General features: G+C 42.0%; 1 protein-coding gene across 7 annotated transcripts in view; it reads right to left on the reverse strand.

The window, feature by feature from the left end:
• Window positions 1-22,111, reverse strand: part of TAOK3 (TAO kinase 3) — a 227,455-nt gene extending 205,344 nt beyond the window's left edge. For 6 of the 7 annotated variants that reach the window (XM_025401964.1, XM_025401963.1, XM_025401969.1 and 3 more), the window contains exon 1: window positions 21,817-22,111. The gene's annotated coding sequence lies outside the window, so the exon portion shown is untranslated. Of the gene's footprint in view, window positions 1-8,878; window positions 9,094-21,816 lie in introns of those variants that run through there. The other variant, XM_025401965.1, reaches the window with a different exon arrangement.
• Window positions 22,112-24,228: the final 2,117 nt, after the last annotated feature.

The raw sequence follows: 24,228 nt of genomic DNA on the forward strand, positions 1-24,228 counted from the left end.
AAAGGTAGCATGGCACAACAGTTATAAACACAGGCATAGAACTGAGTTTAAGTCCAGGTTCTGCCACAGATCTTGAACAAACCACTTAACCTCTCTGAACATTGGTATACATCCCTGTAAAGTCTATGTAAGAATATGTGTGTGAATCTACAAAAATATCCATTATAGAGGTTCGTCGAGATACTCATTATATAAAGCATATATTGTAATACCTAGCACCTAACAAGCACTCATTCAGTAATTGTTATTGCTGTTGTCCATCCCGTGGAGCAACAAGTTTAAATGACTGGTCTTCAGCTACAAGACAAATTTGAGGCCAGGCATGGTGACTCATGCCTGTAATCCCAGCACTTTGGGAGGCTGAGGAGGGTGGATCACCTGAGGTCAGGAGTTCGAGAGCAGCTTGGCCAACATGGTGAAACTCTGTCTCTACTAAAAATACAAAAAATTAGCTGGGTATGGTGGTGGGCACCTGTAATCCCAGTTACTTGGGAGGCTGAGGCAGGAGAATTGCTTGAACTTGGGAGGTGGAGGTTGCAGTGAGCCGAGGTCATGCCATTGTACTCCAGCCTGAGCAACAAGACCAAAACTCCATCTTAAAAAAAAAAAAAAAAAAGGCCGGGCGTGGTGGCTCACGCCTATAATCCCAGCACTTTGGGAGGCCGAGGTGGGCGGATCACTTGAGGTCAGGAGTTCGAGATCAGCCTGGTCAACATGGTGAAACTCCGTTTCTACTAAAAATACAAAAATTGACCGGGTGTGGTGGCACATGCCTGTAATCCCAGCTACTTGGGAGGCTGAGGCACGAGAATCGCTTGAACCCGGGAGGCGGAGGCTGCAGTGAACTGAGATCGCACCATTGCACTCCAGTCTAGGTGACAGAGTGAAATTCTGTCTCAAGAAAAGAAATTAAAAAAAAAAAAAAAAAAAAAAGGAAACCTGAGGCATAACTAGGAATAGAGAAGTAGTTTGTATACTTGTTTAGGTAACTGGAACGGGATGATTCAGTGCCCTTCCTTTGTGTTTTTCTAGTATCATATAGGTCTCTGCAGCATTGCTGTACCTAAATAGTTCAATTGTTTCCTTATTAGTTAAGGAAGTAACATAGTCCTACTCAGCACTAGTCCAAGGCCTGACCTGAGTAGATGCTCAGCAAATATTTACTGAGTAAATAAATGGACAGAGAGTATGGTGTTACTGGCTGCATCTACAGCCAAGCATCAAAACAAATTCAAAGCATTAACTAGACATTTTCAAATATCCATACTCTTACATATATAAAACATTTTACATTTTAAAAGTTTTCATTTAGGTGTCCTATAAGCTCCTTGGCATTAATACAAAGCAAAGTATATATTATTTTAAAAGATAGGAGACTGATTATAACACCCAATTGAAGTAATAAGTATTCCTATCTTTAAGCATCTGAATATATACTTCATCTTGCCTAAGAGAATTCCCTAATAGTTTTTGCAGGGCACACCTTCACAGAGCCTCACCTTATAACATAGTAGGCACTTAATTGTACTTAGGTTACTTGAAGAATTGGGTAAAAATGCTTCTTGGTTGTGTAAAATTAAATGATTATATTTAATCTATAGTTAAAGATGGAAAGCTGTTAATATCAAAACTATACCTCTCCAATGGCAACTGGCTATATCACTTTAATCCCAGCACTTTGGGAGGTCAAGGCAGGTGGATCACAAGGTCAGGTGTTTGAGACCAGCCTGAGCAACATGGTGAAACCCCGTCTCTACTAAAAATACAAAGTGGTGGCGTGCGCCTGTAATCCCAGCTACTCAAGAGGCCGAGGCAGGGAGAATCACTTGATCCCGAGAGGCAGAGGTTGCAGTGAGCCTCTGCAGATTGCGTCACTGTACTCTAGCCTGGGTAACAGAGCGAGACTCTGTCTCAAAAAAAAAAAAAAAATATATATATATATATATATATACACACACACAAATATGTGTGTATGTGTATCTGTATAGATACACACACATATATAGTTTCTCAAAAAGAAAAGCAAACATATCAATCTGTAACCAATTACAAAACTGTCTTCATTTGTCTCACATTTTTCTGTAAATGAGGTGACAGACTGGACGCAAATAGGAAAAATATTCAGGTACCTTCAACATTACTATATTACTAAGGTTACTGATTTGATTTGATTTGATTTATTTTTATTTTATTTAATTTTTGAGACAGAGTCTCGCTCTGTTGCCCAGGCTGAAGTGTTGTGGCACGATCTCAGCTCACTGCAACTTCCACCACCAGGGTTCAAGCAATTCTCCTGCCTCAGCCTCCCAAGTAGCTGGGATTACAGGCGTGCGCCACTATGCCTAGCTAGTTTTGTATTTTTAGTAGAAAAAAGATTTCACCATGTTGGCCAGGCTGGTCTCGAACTCCTTACCTCAGGTGATCCATCTACCTCAACCTCCCAAAGTGCTGGGATTACAGGAGGGAGCCACCATGCCTGGCCTGAGTTGACTTTAGATAAGCATGATGAAATACATTTACTATTTGTTCTTTCTCTTCAAAATCAGTTTCCTCCGCATTATGCTAGGAACTGTGAAAGATTTAGCTAAAAGATAGTGTTTGTATTCAAAATGTTTACATTAGTGAAGGTACAAGTGTGTGTGATATAAGACACTACACACATTTTTGTTCATTGGTTTGCCAAATTAAAAGTCACCTGAGAATTTGCAGGAAAATAGTAGGAGTAGGAAAAGCATCCAACAGGAAGTACACTTTACACAGGATCTTGAAGGAATGGTAAAATCTGAGTAGGCAGCGAGAAGCTCCAAGCAAGGGCTTTTTCGGTGAAGTAAAAGGCACAGACTTGAATGAGTTTGGTGTGTTTGAGAGACTGACTTCAACAGAACAGAAAGAATAGGCCCAAGATCATAGGAAATGAAGCTGGATAAACAGTGTACAGGCAAATTAGAAAGGGTGTTGGAAGTCAAGCAGAAGTTAGATTTAACATAGTGGAAAACAGGGAACCACTGAAGCTCTCTGAAAAGGGAGTGACATGCTAGAAGTAGCATTTAAAGATTCATCATGATGAGTTGGAAAAAAGAGACTGAAATGAAAGCAGGCCACTGTGGTAGTCCAGGAATGAGGCAACAAGGGTCTGAACAGGATAGGTGCAGAGGTACAGTGCATTTTAGCAGCAATGTAATAAGCCTTGAGACTATAATGTTAGGAATTCTCAGAAACAAGGAAAAACATGGAATAATCCGGGAGTTGGCTAGGAGACAAAGGGGTTACACCACAGATTAACGCCCTGAAATTTTAAACACTAGAAGTATATTCACAACGGCTAAACATTTTTTTTTCAAGTATCCTATAAGGAGTTTCCCTGTTTGGTTTAGTGAATTTACTGCGGGTGTCCCCTAAATTTCACATCTGTTTTGCTAACACGTCCCCACGAAAATCTGCTTCTGTAAGAATTAGTTTTAATATTTTCAATACATCAACAAAGTTAACCCATTACAAGATATGAACCCTAGAGTCTCAGATGGTAAGAAGAGAAAACATTCTTTATATAGTAGTTGCCCTTATGTGTGGGGAATATGTTCTAGAACACCCAGTGGATTTATGAAACCATAGATAGTACAGAACTCTATATATACTATTTCCTTTCCTATACATACATAACTACAATGAAGCTTAATTTATAAATTAGCCACAATGCTCTTGCACTTTGGGGCCATTATTAAGTAAAATCAGGGTTACTTGAACAGAAGCACTGAGGTACCACAACAGTCAATCTGATAACCAAGACAACCAGCTACTAAGTGACGAACAGGCAGGTAGCATCTACAGTGTGGATAGGCTGGACAAAGGGATAATTCATTTCCCTGGCTAGAAGGAGTAGGTCAGCAGGAGATTTCATCGCACTACTCAAAAGGGTAAGCAATTTAAAACTCATGAATGGGGCCAGGCACAGTGGCTCACACCTGTAATCCCAGCACTTTGGGAGGCCAAGGTCAGAGGATTGCTTGAGGCCAGCCTGGGCAACATAACAAGACCCCATGATATGGTTTGGCTGTGTCCCTACCCAAATCTCATCTTGAATTGTAGCTCCCACAATTCTCAAGCATTGTAGGAGGAACTCAGTGGGAGGTGAGTGAATCATGGGGGTGGGTCTTTCCTGTGCTGTTCTCATGAGATCTGATGGTTTTATCAGGGGAAGTTTCTCCGCACAAGCTCTCTTTTCTGCCTGCTGCTGTCCATGTAAGACGTGACTTGCTCCTCCTTGCCTTCCACCATGATTGTGAGGCCTCCCCAGCCATATGGAACTGTAAGTCCATTAAACCTCTTTCCTGTATAAATTACCCAGCCTCAGATATGTCTTTATTAGCAGCATGAAAACAGACTAATACACCCTGTCTCTATAATTTTTTTTTTTTTAAATTAGCTATCTGGGAGGTTGAGGCAGGAGGGCCCCTTGAGTCCAGGAGTTTGAGTCTGAGGCTGCAGTGAGCTACGATCACACCACTGCACTCCAGCGTAGGTGGCAAAGTGAGACTCTGTCTCAAAATAATAAATAAAAATAAAATACAACTCATGAATAGTTTATTTCTGCAATTTTCCACTTTAGTATTTTCAGACCACAGTTCACCATGAGTAATTAAAACCACAGAAAGCAAGACTGAGGATAAGAGGGGACTATTGTCTTCAAATATACATGTAAATATCCATGTTCTATTGTCACCAAAAGAAAAAAAATTTTTTTAGCTGATCTAAAATCTTAAGACATAGTCCTAACTTTATCTGAGGGGTGCACTCAGAAGAAAACAAACACACTCTACTGAGAAAATAACATTTTAAGAAATCAACACTTCTCCATGTTGTTTCCTGAGTTGTTCCATCAAATTGGTAGGAAATTATCTCACTTGAAACAAAATGAAAAATGTCACTAAAGTGAAATTTGTCAGAGTACATAATGATTTTGATGAATAATTATTAAATCTACAGTCAATCCCTGCCTCCTTCTTCTGGTACTTTCTAAATGCTTCTATTATTATAATGTTGATTTTATTATCTATACATAATGTCATGTGTTGTTATATCTCTTTCCATGATCATTTTCTGGTGAAGTTATGAATGAGAACTGAAATATCCAAAAATGGCAAAAATAAGCATAACTATTGTTGCACACTGAGCTCCTCCTTTACAGTGTGTGGCCAAAATTATGCTTTTCATACATTATTTCATTTAATCCTCACAACAATCCTGTGAGGTAGGTACTATAATTATATCCATTTTACAGAAGAAACTGAGGTTTCGGGGAGGTTAAGGGATTTGTGCAAAGTCACAAAGCTAGTAGGTGGCAGACATGTTTATCTGCCACACTCTTATTAAACATTAAACTACCCTGCTAATCTCAAACCTATGTGACAGAAATCGAAAGTAAGAAATATAAGAAACCTGGACATGCTGCTGATTGTGTAAAAGGATTAGGGAAGGGCATCAATTCTAATTGTGAGATACAAATGATAGATTCCTTGACTCACTTCCAACCTTTCCTTGAACTGAAAGCATGGCATTCCATGCCTGAAGGAGAATGGGACACTACTATGCACTGGGAATTTAACTGTCCCCCTCCCTCTTTTAGTAGGATAACTTGCATTACTATTTGATGGTGTTGACAGGATCTCAATATCTTCTCAATGTGGTCACTTTTTTTTTTTTTTTTGAGATGGAGTCCCGCTCTGTCGCCCAGGCTGGAGTACCGTGGCTCGATCTCGGCTCACTGCAACCTCCACCTCCCGGGTTCAAGTGATTCTCATGCCTCAGCCTTCTGAGTAACTGGGATTACAGACTTACACCACCACACCCAGCTAATTTTTGTATTTTCAGTAGAGACGGGGCTTCACCATGTTGGCCAGGGTGGTCTCAAACTCCTGGTCTCAAGTGATACGCCCATCTCGGCCTCCCAAAGTGCTGGGATTACAGGCGTCAGCAACCACGCCTGGCCTCAATTTGGTCACATTTTAAAAAATGCTATGGCCATGTGCAGTGGCTCACACCTGTAATCCCAGAGCTTTGGGAGGCAGAGGCAGGAGGATCTCTTGAGGCCAGGATTTTGAGACCAGCCTAGGCAACACAGCAAGACTCCCTCTTTACAAAAAAAAAGAAACTTTAAAAAATTAGCCAGGCATGGTGGCACATGCCTGCAGTCTCGGCTACTGAGGAGGTTGAGGCAGGAGGATTACTTGAGCTCAGGAGTTCAAGGCTGAAGTGAGCTATGACTGTGCTGCTGCACTCCAACCTGGGTGACAGAGTGAGACTGTCTCAAATAAAATAAATAAATAAGCAAGCTACTACTTAGATCAGCCAGTTTAAGACTAACTAGGTTGGTGACATAAAAATGATTTCTTAATAGAATATCCAGTGACCCGAGCAACTTGTGTAACTCCTACCAGTGAAACTAACCTTTAAAAAATGTTCTTAGTACATGAAATGTATTCATAAGATACTTCTAAAAATAACTCCCCACTGTAATTCCCTCCTTATGCATCTGGGCAGAGATGTCATATTTCCTTCACAAAGCTTCCTTTTATGTTGCAACAGTAAGAATCTCAATTTCAAGCTAAACCAGAACAATCGAGAACTATCAACTTTTTCATAAGACATGATTATCTGTATTAGGATGCTATATTTTATATAAATTGTCCACATGTGATGGGACATCCTTACATTTTAACTCAGAACTATTTTTAACTAGAAAATAAAGCAGTTGTAGTTTTAAATTCTGTCATCCTTCCCCCGTCTTTTTTTCTGCTAACACGTGGCTTTCCACAAAAGGGTCAGTGTGATCTCTGCAGATCAGATATAAGGAATATGGCCACGATAAACTATAGAAGGTTAAGCACATTTTAAGTAATTCAGGAGTTTAAAACTTGTCATCTGTGTATAAAACAAGCAAACCGTTATAAGTGGTTAAATAAACATGTACAAATTAATAGGATGCAGTCTGTAACTTCTACTTTTTCCTTCAACGAGTGTCATTTTGGCAGGCAGCCATATAATCTGCAATAATCTGTCATCATGAAGCACCACCCACTTCCTCTGCTTCACCCCCATCCAGGCTATGACTGGGATATTTCTGGACTGCTAATGTAACATTCAGACAATCATAAAAGGCCTCTCTATGAAAGCTGAAATTTACATAATTTGTACTTTTAAGTTTTAAACATTCATAAATCTTAAGGAAAAAGCACATGCTATATGACATCACATTTTAAAGATCATCTGACACTTAAAATTTCCTTTCTCATACATTAGAAAGAATATCGCCCCCATTAGTAATATCTACTGCAATGCTTCTTAAATGAAAACATCCTACGTATAATTATAAGACTTAATTTACACATTTAACCTGCACAGTATTATGAGTTTGGATATCACAGTCACATGTTAGCCTATGCATTTCATTTAAACCTCATTCCAAGAGACTAGTGAAGTTGGTAAAGAAATTATTAAGGTAGCTTTCCTGATTTATAACATATTTTGCATTAACTTTTTAACATACAAATGATGACATGTCAAAAAAAAAGTATCTGTTTTCCTACTTTAACTAAATTCATTTTATGGGACTATAGTAGTCATATAAATTGTTAATAACCTAATGGCCAACATGTTTTATTTTATACTTTAATAAGTAGCTAACCCTATGTATTAAATTGATTTTAAAAGTTACAAAACAAAATAAATGTGACCAAACCCTCTGACTTTTCTGTCTCTAAATTTGGTATTACATTCAAGAAACTGCTCTGCTTTCTATACTATTTTCCCTTTCTGTGAATGAAGAAAAACAGGAGGCAGGCTTGTTACTTTTAAAGACCTCTAGGATGAATAGTTTGCCACTTTGAGTAGCTTGATTGTGAAATATTGTTGTAAAGTAATAATATCATCCATTAGCATAAACTGCATCCATTTAAGATGACCTTTAACATATTTCAAGTTTTTTGTTTAAGACTCTTCTGACAAAATTCTGCTATTTTATTTGATGCTCAGCATTTACCTTGCTTAATCAGAAGAAAAAAATTAAATCTTTTCTGAAAAAATTACCACTTTTATTTGTAGAATATCAAGCTACAAATTAAATAGAGCACATGAATCCAATGACTTTTGAGGTTGATTACTCTCAGCTGGATTTTGAGCTAAGGCCATAAATATTTCACATGAACTTCAACAGAGTTTACTCATTTTTTAACAGTGTTTAGACACAAACCATAGTTATAATAAAACATTAAATGTAAAATAAAATACCAATGACACTTACTCACAGTAGATCTCAAATGCATGTCCTATATTTCCAGTTCAACATATTAAGACTTTAAAAATTCTGTATTTAGCTACAACAATCAATACGATTTTCCCAGAGATGGCTTCATTTAAAAAACTGCCTCTTCCTCACAGGAAAAACTGAACTTAAGTTATAAGAACACCGCAGGCTATCAGCACCTTCATCCCGAGAAAGGAAGTTATTACAGACACTTAGTTTTATAAGTGAGGCTTAAAGAGAGTACTTCCTGGTCAGACAGCTAACGTCAACAGCAATTTATACAGCTTCGCATTTAGACATTTTAGAAAGAACTCTCTAAAAATTTTTCCAGAATTTCCCCCCAGTACCTACAAAAGAGGAAAACTTGCTCAAGCTAATCTTATGTAAAAAATCTATGAAAGTCTATCAATGCTCACCGTTATGGTATCAAGTAGATATCAGAACTGGTTACTATTATTGATAATTATATCAGCTTAAGTTTTAATTATTTTACAACTTAGGCACCCTCCACTCTCCCTGCATACCAGAGTAAGGTTTCATGGAATACAATATTAGAAAGAAAAGAACCAATTTATTTACAGGAGGACAACTCACCATTTCTTGATAATGAAGAAAAGGCAACCATTCTCATTTTAATTTGCAAATTGAAAGTTAATTCTCTTTTAAACTTATGTATTAAAAAATCGTCAACAAACTTTGTACAATACTAAAAAGGAACTGCAGATAAAAACAGCGTGACCTGGGTGCCACACATTACTATGAGTATTGCAAGCTGAAGTATTTCCTGTTACGACGCCCATTGGTTCCCACAGGTGCAAGTGCCTATGGGTGGCGGCAATTCACCCCTCCTTTTGTAAGAGATCCACTAAGGGAGAGTTAAGATTGGCACAAGCAATGCTAGGAACTATTCGAACAGAACTACCTTGGGCTAATACCGAGAGACACCCAAACTAGGCTGATTGTGAATTGATGATTACCTAATTAAAAAAAGCTGGAGAAAATTGATTTCAATACTTTCGTTACTTTTCTAAGATGCACGATTATTAAGAATGCATGGGGCTGGACGCAGTGGCTCAAGCCTGTAATCCCAGCACTTTGGGAGGCCGAGGCAGGCAGATCACTTGAGGTCAGGAGTTTGACACCAGCCTGGCCAACACGGTGAAACCCCATCTTTACTAAAAATACAAAAATGGCTGGGCATGGTGGCAGGCGCCTGTAATCCCAGGTACTCAGGAGGCTGAGGTAGGAGACTCACTTGAACCCGGGAGGTGGAGGCTGCAGTGAGCCAGGATCGCACCACTGCACTCCAGCCTGGGTGACAGAGCTAGACTCTGTCTCACAAAAAAAAATTATGTGATTTTATTCAACAAATACTTACTAATTGGATTCTATGTGCAGGGTACTGTTCTAGGCACTAGGTAGGAATACAATAATGAACAAAATAAAGTCCCTGTGGTCATCCATATACTATCTAGTGAACTTCTGAGGATTTCATATATAATGAGGAAACTTCCACAAAGGCAGAGACTAAGAAATTTGTATGGAAATTTGGAAACTCAATTGTAGTTAGCGTAGTTACTAACAAGCATTGTAATAAGTGGTCACCACTTTAAACCGAAATAGAACTTTTCCAGAAACTGTCACACAAAAGTAGCATTCTTTATGTTTTAATTGTTTTTAAAAGGGCATGTTGGAGGTAAAAGCATATATTCCAGCAGGGAAAAGGAAAAACTTCTCACTAGGAGTCATCAGTGACTAAGTTCTTTTAATTCAGGCTTAAAACACATTTCAAACCCAATTACATGTACATGCAGAAAACTGATAACAACCCTAAATTAACATCAGAAGCTTGATTTCACCAATTTTCAGGGTCAATATCAGCATCTAAGCAAAACAAGTGCAAGGGATAATGCCCCTGTACTGAATTTTATTATTATTTTGATCTTATTAGACTTTAATGCCTAAAAGCCATGTCATCAAGCTTCCACTAGACTTCATTACAGTGAACAGTTTTCTTAGGTTTCAGCCAGAATGAGATACAGTCATTTTGGATGTATGGTGTGGTGGTAGGAATGGCTTGAGTTTGTATTCAATGAAATAAAAATACAGTAAATTCAAGGCTGCTCCAAGAAAAATGTAAAACCCCGAGAGCAGAGTTTGCAGATGAATACTACTCTTCCAAACTATCATTTACTTCCTTAGAATTTTTTAAAAATTATTATTATTTTATTTATTTTTTTTTTTTGAGACGGAGTCTCACTCTGTCACCCAGGCTGGAGTGCAGTGACACCATCTTGGATCACTGTAACCTCTGCCTCCCGGGTTCAAGCGATTCTCATGCCTCAGCCTCTAAGTAGCTGGGATTACAGGCGTGCACCACCACATCCAGCTAATTTTTGTATTTTTAGTAGAGACGGGAGTTTTACCATGTTGGCCAGGCTGGTCTTGAACTCCTGACCTCAAGTGATCCACCTGCCTCAGCCTCCCAAAGTGGTGGGATTACAGGTGTGAGCCACTGCACCTGGCTAGGATTTTATTTCCTTATTTTTTTTTTTAATTTCAACTTTTATTTAGATACAGGGGGTACACGTACAGGTTTGTTACATGGGAATATTGCATGATGCTGAGGTTTGGGGTATGGATCCCATCACCCAGGTAGTGAGCATAGTCACCAAAAGGTAGTTTTTCAAACTATTAATAAATAATAATAATAATAATAAAAATAATAAAACATGCTGGTGAGGCTTCAGCCAAAAGGGCATGCTTATACACTGATGGTGTGAATGTAAATTAGGACAGCTACTGTGGAAAGCAGTCTGGAGACTTCCTTATTTTTAAAATAACGAAACCTTTTTAGCCAACGAATCGGAGGAACTCTCAAAGCCAAATTTCTCTATTTAGTCAGTCAAGAAATATTTATTGTGCAACTACTAACTGCTAGGCACTGTTCTATGAGTTGGAGATATAGCAATTAATAAAACAAAAATCCTCGCTTTCATAGACCCTAAAATTTAGGGGTGTTCAATCTTTTGGCTTCCCTGGGCCACATTGGAAGATGAAGAATTGTCTTGGGCCACACATAAAATACACCAACACTAACAATAGCTGATGGGCTTAAAAAAAAAAAAAAGTCTGTGCATAAATCTTACATAAATCTCATAATGTTTTAAGAAAGTTTACAAATTTGTGTTGTGCCCCATTGAAAGCCACCCTGGGCTGCATGCAGCCTGCGGGCTACGGGTTGGACAAGTTTGCACGTAGGAATATAAGACAAACAAGCAAAATATCTGGCATGTGAGAAGGTGTTAAGTGCTATGGAGAAGGATACGGTAGGAAAGATGGAACAATAAGTTTATTTGTTCATAGTTGCAAATTGCCTAGATCACACAGTAAGAAAAATTGCTTTGGAAGACCAGAGTGCTAAGCCTCCCTCTCCCAGGCTCTACCTCTGACTCAAGTGAACATCTACCTTCTGTTGAAAATGAGAGTCTTATTTCAATTGTTGCTAATAGCTAGAGAAAGGAAAACAGGCCAGGTGCGCGGCGGCTCACGCCTGTAATCCCAGCACTTTGGAATGCCAAAGTGGCTGGATCACCTGAGGTTAGGAGTTCGAGACCAGCCTGCCCAACATGGCAAAACCCCATCTCTACTAAAAATACAAAACAGTAGCTGGGTGTAGTGGCATGTGCCTGTTATCCCAGCTACTTGGGAAGCTGAGGCAGGAGAATTGCTTGAACCCGGGAGGCAGAGGTGGCAGTGAGCCGAATTGTGCCACTGCACTCCAGCCTGGGCAACAGAGAAAGACTCCGTATCAAAGAAAAAAAGAAAGAAAGAGACAGGAAAACAAACTTTCAAATACCAATCTGATAAAAATACCACTTAAGGAAATAAAATAACAAATACGAAACACTGAGTCAAAGGCCACTTTAGAGAATATTATCAATGTTAAAAACAAACATACAAGTTTCCATATGCTTGTTACCAATGGCATCAAATTCACCAACTGTCAGGATCACAAGTGAATTCTTCTCTAGGAATCCACATTATCTCCACTGGCAGCAATAATTATATCTTATAATAGAACACAGAATTGTATGTATAATTATATTTAAATATTATTTTGAACCTAAAGTATTTAAATTTCATACAATTTGACAAGATACTAGTTGCAAGACACTACATTAGATACATAAAACACTGTCCTTTTAAAATTAAGAATATGGACATCTAAGAAGGATAAGTACAAATCCTATAATTTAGTATTAGAGAGAATATTATATAATAAGAAAAAGTACAAATCAAGTACTTAGGGGATTCAAAGGAGAGAGTAGCAAGGAAGATAATCAGAGAAGGATTCATGAAAGATGGCATTAGAGGTGGTTCTGGAAAATGAGGAACAGAAGGCATACTAGGCAAAAGAAATGGAACAAAATCCTGAATGGGGCACATCAGTAAGCACTTGGCTAGTAAGAACAGTCTGGTCAAGGCACTCTGTGTGTGTGTGTGTGTGTGTGAGAGAGAAAGAGAGAGAGAGAGACAGAGAGACAGACAGACAAACAGACTGACAGAAACAGGCTGATAGGAGCCTAAAAACAGGTTTATAGGCTGGGTGCGGTGGCTCACGCCTGTAATCTCAACACTTTGGGAGGCCAAGATGGGCAGATCACCTGAGGTCGGGAGTTTGAGACCAGCCTGAACAACGTGGAGAAACCCTGTCTCTACTAAAAATACAAAATCAGCTGGGTGTGGTGATGCATGCCTGTAATCCCAGTTACTCGGGAGGCTGAGGCAGGAGAATCACTTGAACCCGGGAGGCAGAGGTTGCAGTGAGCTGAGATCGTGCCATTGCACTCCAGCCTGGGCAACAAGAGCAAAATTCTGTCTCAAAAAACAAACAAACAAACAAACAAAAACCAAGTTTATAAATCTGTACTGAGTTTGGTAGGTCATGGGGAATTACTAAAGGTTTTGAAAACGTGAGTGTCAAAATCAGAGCCATACTTTAGGGAGAATAAGACTAACAGTGTATTTAGGAAGAATGAAAATGAAAAGGAGACTGGAAAATTGTCACGGCTGTCCTTCCCTTGCGCCTTATTAAGGCCCTCATAAGATCCTTGGACCACTGAGAGGTATAAAGTGGAAAATGTTCTGAGTTGAAAAACCAGATCTGGGTCATAGTGGTCTGGTTTACCAAGGTCTCTGTGACCTCTGGAAGTCATTTATCCTTTCTGAGTTTCAATTTCCTTATGTATGAATCTATTAATTATTCTTCTTGGAAAAAAGTCGGAGCCAGCTATGAGATTCAGCAAATGATTAGATAGTAGGAGTAGAACACACACACACAATATGAAATTGTTTCAAGTGATTAAAATAATAAAGAGGCCAGGCACAGTGGCTCATGCCTATAATCCCGGCACTTTGGGAGGCCAAGGCAGGAGGATCGCTCGAGCCCGGAGGTTTGAGACCAGCCTGGCCAACATGGTGAAACTCTCCTACTAAAAATACAAAAATTAGCCAGGCGTGGTGGCGGGTGCCTGTAATTGCAGCTACTCCAGAGGCTGAGGCAGGAGAACTGCTTGAACTTGGGAGGCGGATATTACAGTGAGCCAAGATCACACCACTGCACTCCAGCCTGGGTGACAGAGCAAGACTCTATTTCAAAAACACAATAAATAGCTATCATTAAGCACTTCCTATGTGTCACTGTGCTTGGCACTTAAAAAAAAATCACTTCATTTATTCCTTTTACAGATCCTGAGAGGTATGGATTCTTATTTTACAGTTGAGAGAACTGAGAGCTTTAATGAAGACTTAATTGCCCAGGGTCAGGCAGCAGACATAGTAATGGAGCCAAAATCTTTAGCTGCCTAGATCTTTCCCAGACTAAGGCCCTCTCTCCTTCCACTGTCTCTTGCTGTTTTTTATGTAGCAGATGAATAATGCTAACATTTACTCTTACATTCCAAAGGAATCACTATCTCTCTCTCTTTTTATATTTTTTATTTTTAGACAGGGTCTTGCTCTATCACCCAGGCTGGAATGCAGTGGGGTGATCATGGCTCATGCAACCTCCATCTCCCAGGTTCAAGTGATCCTCCCACCTCAGCCTCCTGAGGAGCTGAGGTTAGAGGAGTGCAATACCATGCCCAGCTAATTTTTGTACTTTTTGTAGAGACGGAGTGGGGGGTTGGGGTTGGGAGAGGATTTCCACTGTGTTGCCCAGGCTGGTCTTGAACTCTTGGGCTCAAGCAATCCTCCTGCATTAGCCTCCCGAAGTGCTGGGATTACAGGTGTGCCCATTGTCTCTTTAATACCTTTTAGATATATGTATTTTAAAAAGCACTCAATGAGGATAAGAAACAAAGTGTGGACATAATTATAACCTACTAGTTTGCTGATCATTCATTAATTCACGCAATTCCCATTGACTGAGCATCCCTCATACTCTGTGCTTCGTACTATACTTAGCATGGGGGATGCAAAGATGAATAAAACACATCTCTATCCTCACAAGCTAGTAAATAACACCCAGAAACATGAAACTGGTATAAAACAACAGAAGATAATTTTGCCAAGAGACGATGGAGGCATGTTACTATAATTTTAAATCTCTGCTATTAAATCTTGACCTAGGTCATTTAAAAACTGTATGTATACGGTTTTGAAAGTATTTGTGTATTTACACATACACACCGTGAAACTAAAAGCTAATGTTCAGAACAGAATAGAAAATTGGCCATGGGCTGGGCACAGTGGCTCACACCTGTAATCCTAGCACTTTGGGAGGCTGAGGCGGGTGATCACCTGAGGTCAGGAGTTCCAGACCAGCCTAGCCAACACGGCGAAATCCTGTCTCTACTAAAAATACAAAAATTAGCTGGGCGTGGTGGTTGGCACCTGTAATCCCAGTTACTCTGGAGGCTGAGGCAGGAGAAACACTTGAACCCACGAGGTGGAGGTTACAGTGAGCCACGATCATACCACTGCACTCCCGCCTGGGCAAAAGAGTGAGACTCGATCTCAAAAAATAAATAAATAAAAAATAAAAAATAGAGAAAATTGGCCATGAACTATGATTCTGTTTAGTGTGTCTACTGCCAAGACTAATTAAGTTATTAGTGTATTTAAGAAAGCATCCTGTCTTGATTAGTGCCATCTATTGTAATGGGTAAATAAAACATATTTGAATTTGTCATAGCCTTGATTGCCATGGACATAAGCCAATATTAGAAAGTGAAACACATAAAATTAAATATGTACTGCACAGTGTCCCTATTTGACTGGAAATAAAAGGTTCTCTTATTGACACTCAAAAATAGTGGAAGAAAGTAAAAATGATCCGTTCAATGAGTACTTTGATAACTGACTACAATATTAATATAAAGTATACAATGTGAGGTTGATTTCACCACCCATCATTTCACTGAGGCCAGAGGTGAAGTGAAAGGGCCCAGAACACTAGACTCCAGCATGTAAATTCCTATTGCTAGGAGTTAAAGTCACGTGGACCACACCTCTTTGTTTAATGGAACTAGGTTTTTCTAAGTATAAAACGTTTACTCCAGGCCAGGTAAGGTGGCTCACGTTGGTAGTCCCAGCACTCTGGGAGGCGGAGGTGGGCGGATCACTTGAGGCCAGCAGTTTGAGACCAGCCTGACCAACACGGTGAAACCCCCATCTCTACTAAAATTACCAAAATTATCTGGGTGAGGTGGTGGGTGCCTGTAATCCCAGCTATGAGAGAGGTGGAGGTTGCAGTAAGCCGAAATGGCGCCACTGAACTCTAGTTTGGGCGACAGAGTGAGGCTGTCTCGAAAACAAAACAAAAAAAATGTTTATTCCAGGCCATCTTCCTTTTCTCACACACTCTAGGGATTAAAAATGTTTATTTGTGAGACAGCTGACAAATGGTTAGGAGACTAATTTCCGATAACAAATAAAGAAATTGGCCCCTAAGTCATTCTGTTTGCCAGGGAATTAGCCCTTTAACTAGAAAAGTAGAAATAACTTAGAAAGATTTTGAATATACTTCAATATCCCTAACAAAGCTCAAGTCAGACAGGAAAAAAAAATATTAAGTTGATTTATAAAGCAGGTAACTTTAACAACATATGTCTGGAACAAAATTGATCAATTAAATTCTATCAGTTATCACACAAATTTGAAATATTTTATTTTCTTTAATTTGGTGCTTATACCTTGGAAATGAGGGAGATCACATTTGGCCCATAAATTCAACATAACTAATGTATAGTTAGAGGTGTATAGATAATATCACTTATGTTTCTTTTACTTAGCTGAGCCTAAGAAACAGTAAAAAAAAACTTTTAATACAGCTTACAAATAATAAAGCAACCAATTAAATGGGTGATAAAGCTAAATTGTCACAAATTAAATTCCCTATGCTGATATGCAATCTTATAATATCCCACAACTTAAAAGTACGAATTCAAAAACTATCCATTACTGAAAAGTCTTTTTTCGGAGAGTCACAAAATCCTCCCTCCCTCTCTCCCTTCTGTCTTTTTTTTGGGGGGGTGAGGGGTGGGGCGCAGCGAGGGAAGAAATGAAAACTAGGGAAAAAATTATTTTTTAAAAAAAGCATTTAACTAAGAATCTATTTTTTAAAAAAGTACCAACAGTTTTCATCTATTCCCCTATGCTACTGATATCAACAAATGTGAATACTGGCAGGCAATGAGAATGTTTATTCAGGTTGGCTTAAACATTACACCAAATTTGATATCAAGGTAGTCTCTAAGATTACAATAGTTTGCCTGTATATGACTCCAGTAGTACAGAAAGTGTAAAATGTGTTACTGTATATACTGGGCAGTATTTGCAACCTGCTTAACAAAGACTGAAAACAGTTTGAGAATTAAAAAGAACTTGCAATGTGTGGTTGCCGTAAGCCTTCATATGGAACTGTAAGGCTCCATGTTAACGTCTTTTATTATTATATTTTGAGACGGAGTCTAGCTCTGTCGCCCAGGCTGGAGTGCGAAGGCGCTATTTCAGCTCACTGCAAGCTCCGCCTCCCGGATTCAAGCGATGCTCCTGCCTCAGTCTCCGGAGTAGCTAGGATTACAGGCGCGCCACCACGCCCAGCTAATGTTTGTATGTTTAGTAGAGACGGGTTTTCACCATGTTGGTTAGGCTAGTCTCCAATTCCTGACTTCAGGTGATTCATCGGACTTCAGGTGATTCATCGGACTTCAGGTGATTCATCNTGACTTCAGGTGATTCATCGGACTTCAGGTGATTCATCGGACTTCAGGTGATTCATCCGCCTTGGCCTCCCAAAGTGGTGGGATTACAGGCGTAAGCCACCGCGCCTGGCCTATTTTCTATTAAAAAAATAACATGGCTGGGCGCGGTGGCTCACGCCTGTAATCCCAGCACTTTGGGAAGCCGAGGTGGGTGGATCATTTGAGGTCAGGAGTTCTAGACCAGCCTGGCCAACATGGTGAAAACCCGTCTCTACTAAATATACAAACATTAGCCGGGCGTGGTGGCAGGCACCTGTAAAAATCCCAGCTACTTGGGAGGCTGAGGCAGGAGAATCGCTTGAATCTGGGAGGCGGAGGTTGCAGTGAGCCGAAATCGTGCCCCTGCACTCCAGCCTGGGTGACAGAGCGAGACTCCGTCTCAAAAAAATAAATAAATAAATAAATAAATAAATAAGATAAAATAAAATGAAAAAGAAGAAAATAAAAAGTTTAAATGAACAAAGGGGCTGGGCATAGTGGGTTTATGCCTGTAATCCCAGCATTTTGGGAGGTGGAGGTGGGTGGATCACTTGAACTCAGGAGTTTGAGACCATCCTGGGCAATGTTGTGAAACCCCATCTCTACTAAAAATACAAAAAAAAAGAAGAAGAAGAAAAAAAAAAAAGCCAGGTGTGATGGTATTTGCCTGTGGTCCCAGCTACTCAGGAGGCTGAGGTAAGAGGATCGCTTGATCTTGGGAGGCAGAGGCTGCAGTGAGAGGACATCCTGTCACTGCACTCCAACCTGGGTGACAGAGAGCTACACCCTGTCTCAAATAAATTAATAAATAAGCAAGTAAAGGTATAATGATTTCATATATTTATAGCTTCTTGTAGTATAGTTTTAGTTTTTTGAAACAAATGAAAACAATTTTCACAGAATCCCTACTCTCATAACCCCCCAGGGAATGTAGTTATTACAGGCCTTTACTATCACTAAAACTTCTACTGCAAAGAATCTCTCTTTAACGTCTCTGGATCAATACCATAACGTCATGTGGTTGAAATGACTGCTTTAGTCATCACTTAGGGGAATATCAGAGTACTTTCTTTTCTTGCAAGGAAATAAATTTGATGTTTTGTCTTAAGAAATGACCATTTGTACCAGTCAGAAATGAACTAAGAAATATGGTGACAGCGCATCTGCTCAAATATTTCCATTACTTTGTAGAATTATCGGTGTTAAGATTCTCAATCCTTCCGCAGACCATTTCATACATTATAAGCATTGCAAAATGAATATATGCCTGTTCTAAATACCCTTTTGAGTTAATTGACCTTATTTTTACTTGAATTCAACCTAGCATTCTGGAAAAATAAACTTAATGTAAAAAAATTACACTCAATACATCTTAAATATACTGTCTCATATTTTAAATCTGTATTTGCTGTTGCTCTTCCTCTCATCTGTATAATTTCTGTAACTCAGGAGAGGACTTCTAGTTAGTGGAATTTTCTTTTTTTCTTTTCGAGACGGAGTCTTGCTCTGTCGCCAGGCTGGAGTGTAGTGGCGCGATCTTGGGTCACTGCAAGCTCCGACTCCTGGGTTCAAGAGATTCCTCTGCCTCAGCCTCCCAAGTAGCTGGGTCTACAGGCACACACCACCATGGCCGTCTAATTTTTTGTATTTTAGTAGAGATGGGGTTTCACCATGTTGGCCAAGATGGTCTCCATCTCCTTACCTTGTGATCCGCCTGCCTCGGCCTCCCAAAGTGCTGGGATTTGTAATCACAGGTGTCAGCCACTGTGCCCCGCCATGTTAGTGAAATTTTCATAACCACATCAAGCTCCACAATCTCTGAAGCCATATAAGAACTGCTCTGTATCAGATAATGTCAAATAAAATCCCTAAACACTGCATCTCTACTTATTATCACCCTGATAAAAATAACTTCAGTAATTTTTATCTTGGATTTACATAGCAGTTATATGTAAAGCATCTACATTATATCTTCAGAAAATAATACAACATTCCTTTATTCCTCTTAGTTGAAACTGCCCATATGGAACACTGGCAAAAGACTTCTAATAAAACATATTCTAAACCTGAAACAAAGGCAATATCTAAATAACTGACATTATATAATAATTACATTCCTCACTATTTTCCTGAAACCATCATTTTCCATGTCTGCTTCTATAAAAAAGAACCCAGTCCAAGAGAAGAGGTGAGGAGACACAACCTATAAACATTGAAAAGGAGGTTTTAAAAATTCAAATACAAAACTGCTGGGTACAACCATAACAAAGCATGTGCATTTGAGTTTGAAAAGTAGGTAGGGCAGTATTAACATATCCTAAGTACTGTGAACGACTAGCCTGATCATTAGTTTAATTTTCACATCCCTCAGAGTAGGAGGCTGTCCCTCACCTCCCACCCCCTATTGCTTTCCACTATTTGTTTCAGCCTTTTAATAGACACACACTTGCCTCCCACCAGGACACACGGTGTCTGGTTTAAATAGGTTTATCTCTCTCCTTAGCTTGTCCTGGAATTAGGCCTAAAGCTCAATCCTGGCACTTTTAGGATAAGAAATCTAATTGGAAAGAACCCTTAGTTATGTGACTCCAAAACCTCTTTTGAAAATTTAGTTTGACCTTCCAACTATCTCCAACAGATCAAAGCTAAACAGTCCGGATTCCAAAACTAGTATAGTTCCTTTAAATCTGCATTGTAAATAAACATTGATACTGATATGCTGCCAAATCTGAAAAAGTTTCTTAGCTCCTTGAGCTAAAATGAAAAACCAGTAGTCCAGGAAAACAGTGGTCTATCAAAGAAACATTCTCATTCATCTAAAACACGGGTCTCCAAAAGGATCCCTGTCCCTTTCAACTGTCCCTTTCTTGCGGTGGGGGAAGTGGGGGAGGTTTGAAGAAGCCCCTTCCAACTTTTCACCTGACCTTTTCATTAAGATCAGGAAGCCCCTCGCTTTCAAGGCATCCACATCAAACTCTAAGGAACGAATGCGAAGCCAGCGGGTCAGTGAGAAGAGGTAAGGCCGCGCAGGTCTCTTGATCATTCCAAGATCTTTGTCCTGCGGCCAGCCCCACCAGCCCCTCCAGCTCCTCCAGCCCGTGCATTCCACTTCGGAGATGTTTCCCTTACATAATCCGGCTCCAGAGTCCCCCCGGAGTCCAGGGGGCTCACTCTTCACCCTCAGGGAGGTCGCTGATGCCAGACCCTGGGAGCACCTCCCCGCTCCACTCGTCTGCGCTGCCGCCGGCTCCTACTCGCTCGACGCCGCGACCGCGACCCAGGCTCCCCGCCGCGGCCGTTCCTGGGGGGCTCCCGCAACTTAGCGAGCGCGAACCCCCGCCCGCTCCCTCGCTGCTCACGCCGGGCCTCCGCTGTGCTGACTGGGGGCCCGACCCACAGCCCTGGCGCACCGCTCCTCCCTCGGGGTCCGCGCCTGCAACCGACGCTCAAAGCCCCTCTCGGGGTCCCACGCTCGCATGCGCTGTCCCGTGCCCTCTGGGGGTCCCCTCCTCTTACCCCGCCGTCCTGGCCCCTCTCGGGGTCTCCCTGCGCACACCGGCTGTCCCTGCCTCTCTCGGGGTGTCCTGCTCTCAGCTCCGCTGTCCCAGCCCAGCCCCTCTCCGGGACCCCTCCTCTTCTCCCGCTGTCCTGGCCTTTCCTGGGGTCTTCTCACACTCTGTTCTAAGCCCTCTTGGGGGGGTCCCCTGTCTTCACATCCCCTGATCGGTCCCCTCTCTTCACTCTGTCCCGGCTCCTCTCTGGGTCCCCTCCCCTCAACTCAGGGTCTCCTCTCCCCGAGTGCTGTCCCAGCCCCTCTCGGGGTCCCCATCTCTCAGACTCTCAGTGCCGGCTCCTCTCGAGGACCCTTCCCCTCTCCCGGCTGTCCCGGACCCTTTCCGGGACCTGGTCCCTCGGGGGACCCCTCCCCTCATTCCCCTATCCTAGTGCCTCACCTCGCTACCCCAGCCCCTCTCCGGGTCCCCTCCTCTCACGCGCACTGTTCCGGCCCCTCTTGGGGACCTCTCCCCTCAGACTTTCAGTCTTGGATCCTCTCGGAGTCCTCTCCACTCAGAGCCACTGCCTCGGTACCTCTCGGAGTCACCTCTCCTCACTCGCAGTCCCGGTCCCTCCCGGGGTCTCCTCTCCACAGTCTGCACTGTCGAGCCCGCTCCCGAACTTCCCTCACTCGGGTCCCCCGCGCCCTCACTCCGCCTGGGGTCCCGCCGCCTCGGCTCCCACTGTCACCGCCCGGCGCCCGGGTGCTCTCACCTCAGACCTGCTGTCACCACCCCCGGGCCCTGCGCCGCCGCCGCCGCTTCCTCTCCCACACTTGTTCCTGAGTCGCTCTCCTGTGGCTTGTTCCTCGGCGGATCCTTGGGTCCGGTCGCCGAGTGCCGGATCAGGCTGTGCAGAGCCTCTGCTCGCGATCTCCGCGTTGCGCCCCACTCTACACGCAGGACCCCGCCGCCCGGCGCCACACGGACCCTCCCGCGGCCGCCGCTGCTGCTGTCCGAGGTGCGGCTCCTGCCAGGGGTGGCCAATCGCACCCGACTGCGCCGAGCACGCCCCGCCCCACCGTCTCAGTCCGCCCGCCCCCTACCCCCGGACCACGCCCCCAGTGGGCTCCAATAGGCAATCTACTGACCTTCCCTGATCGCGGGGCACAGGGCCGGGGCCGTATATAGGTATTTGATTGATAGAGCCTGGGAAGCCGAGAGGTCGATGGAGCCCGAGGATTGGCGGAGTTGTCGGTGGGTGGGACAGGGCAGGGCGGGGTCTCCTCAGACGCGGAAGACCTTGCAACTTTAGTAACCCCCGGGCCCGCCTGGGGTGCGGTCAGTCTTGTTTGTGCTGCTCTGGGGTCAAAGTTCATGGCGCTTCTCCCCACGCCTTTACTTTTGTTGGGAGATTCCCAGGGACCACCATGTTAAAGCCTTTGGGGAGGACCCCAGTCCCTCGCTAGACCTTGCACAGCTTTCTTAGTAATTCTGCCATGAACTAATATAGCATTTATTTGCCCAGGATTTATAAAAATTTCCTGGATTTAAACCATTTCTTTTTAAAATCTCTTGCAAGGGAATTGCTTCTCCTTGCATTGAGTTCAGCAGCCGTCAGTTTGGTACCGTTGGGGGAAAAAAAATCTCTACACAGTACTTGGTGCATACTTTGCCCAACTAAGCGTTCAATGCAGGGCACATTTTGATGGGTGCAAGAACAAAGCTTTAGAAATTTTCAGTTTGTAGGTTTTTATGACAGTAGAAAGACTGGTAGGGGAACCCTATTATTAGCTTAACAAGGTTTCAGCAAACTTGTTCAGTGTAACCTTTTTCCAGGGCCACAGGTTTTAATGATTTTATGTGAACGAGTGGCCAAAGGATAACGAGCTTTGACCCAAGTGTAATATGTGATAATCAGAGACTCCTCTTGATCCACGCTAAAGGATAGTGCCTGCCAGGGGTGAAAGTGCATCATGCTACTAAGACCCATTTGTGTTATTTTTGTGAAACTGGATATGCTGACCAAATCAACACCGGAAACAGAAAACTGCTTTCCTTACTCTTAACACCCTAAGTAAGTTTATGGACTTTAGAATTTAGCATTTGATGAAGAAATTGTTTCGTTTCAGGAACACATTTTGATCCTCAGTTTTGTCAGATGTATACAGGGCCTTAGTTCTCAGAGAACCCTCGATTGTTAACTTTTTTTTTTTTTTTTTTTGAGACGGAGTCTCGCTCTGCCGCCCAGGCTGGAGTGCAGTGGTCGGATCTCAGCTCACTGCAAGCTCCGCCTCCCGGGTTCACGCCATTCTCCTGCCTCAGCCTCCCGAGTAGTTGGGACTACAGGCACCCGCCACCGCGCCCGGCTAGTTTTTTGTATTTTTTTAGTAGAGACGGGGTTTCACCGTGTTAGCCAGGATGGTCTCGATCTCCTGACCTCGTGATCCGCCCGTCTCGGCCTCCCAAAGTGCTGGGATTACAGGCTTGAGCCACCGCGCCCGGCCGATTGTTAACTTTTTAACTCCAGCTGACAAAATGTGTTTGTGTTCTAAACAGTATACATGTTTCTTCTAGTGTTTAAGAATCATACTCCATTCATCACCTGAGGTCAAGAGTTCCAGACCAGCCTGGCCAACATGGTGAAATCCCGTCTCTACTAAAATTACAAAAATTAGTGGGGCGTGGTGGCGCACGCCTGTAATCCCAGCTACTCGAAAGGCTGAGGCAGGAAAATCGCTTGAACCCAGGAGGTGGAGGTTGCAGTGAGTCGAGATCATGCCACTTCACTCCAGCCTGGGCAAAAGAGCAAAACTCCGTTTCAAAAAAAAGAAAAAAAAAAAAATCATACTCCATTCCAATTGTGATGTCCCCTTTTAAAGTTTCAGTTTCGGTGTTAGGGTAGGCAGAGAAGGCCCGGAAGCAAAGAAGTTGTGGAAATGGGGCTGGCAGCACTTCATTTCAAGTCAAGTCGAGTTGCTGAGCGGTGTCTAAGTACCATTGTGAGAAGGCATACAGAAAAAGATTTCAAGGTGGTAAAACTTGGTTTTGAGGAAACTTGGTTTTTACAGGAGATTAGCGACTGTCCAAAATCATATTAAATAAATCTAAAGGTTGGGTAAGACTAAAGCCACAACATAATTTTTTTGAGTAGGTCCACCTTCACTTACGAGCATTTTTTAGTTCT

This window comes from Theropithecus gelada, chromosome 11 (genome assembly GCF_003255815.1).
Source record: "Theropithecus gelada isolate Dixy chromosome 11, Tgel_1.0, whole genome shotgun sequence".
Classification (NCBI taxonomy): domain Eukaryota; kingdom Metazoa; phylum Chordata; class Mammalia; order Primates; family Cercopithecidae; genus Theropithecus; species Theropithecus gelada.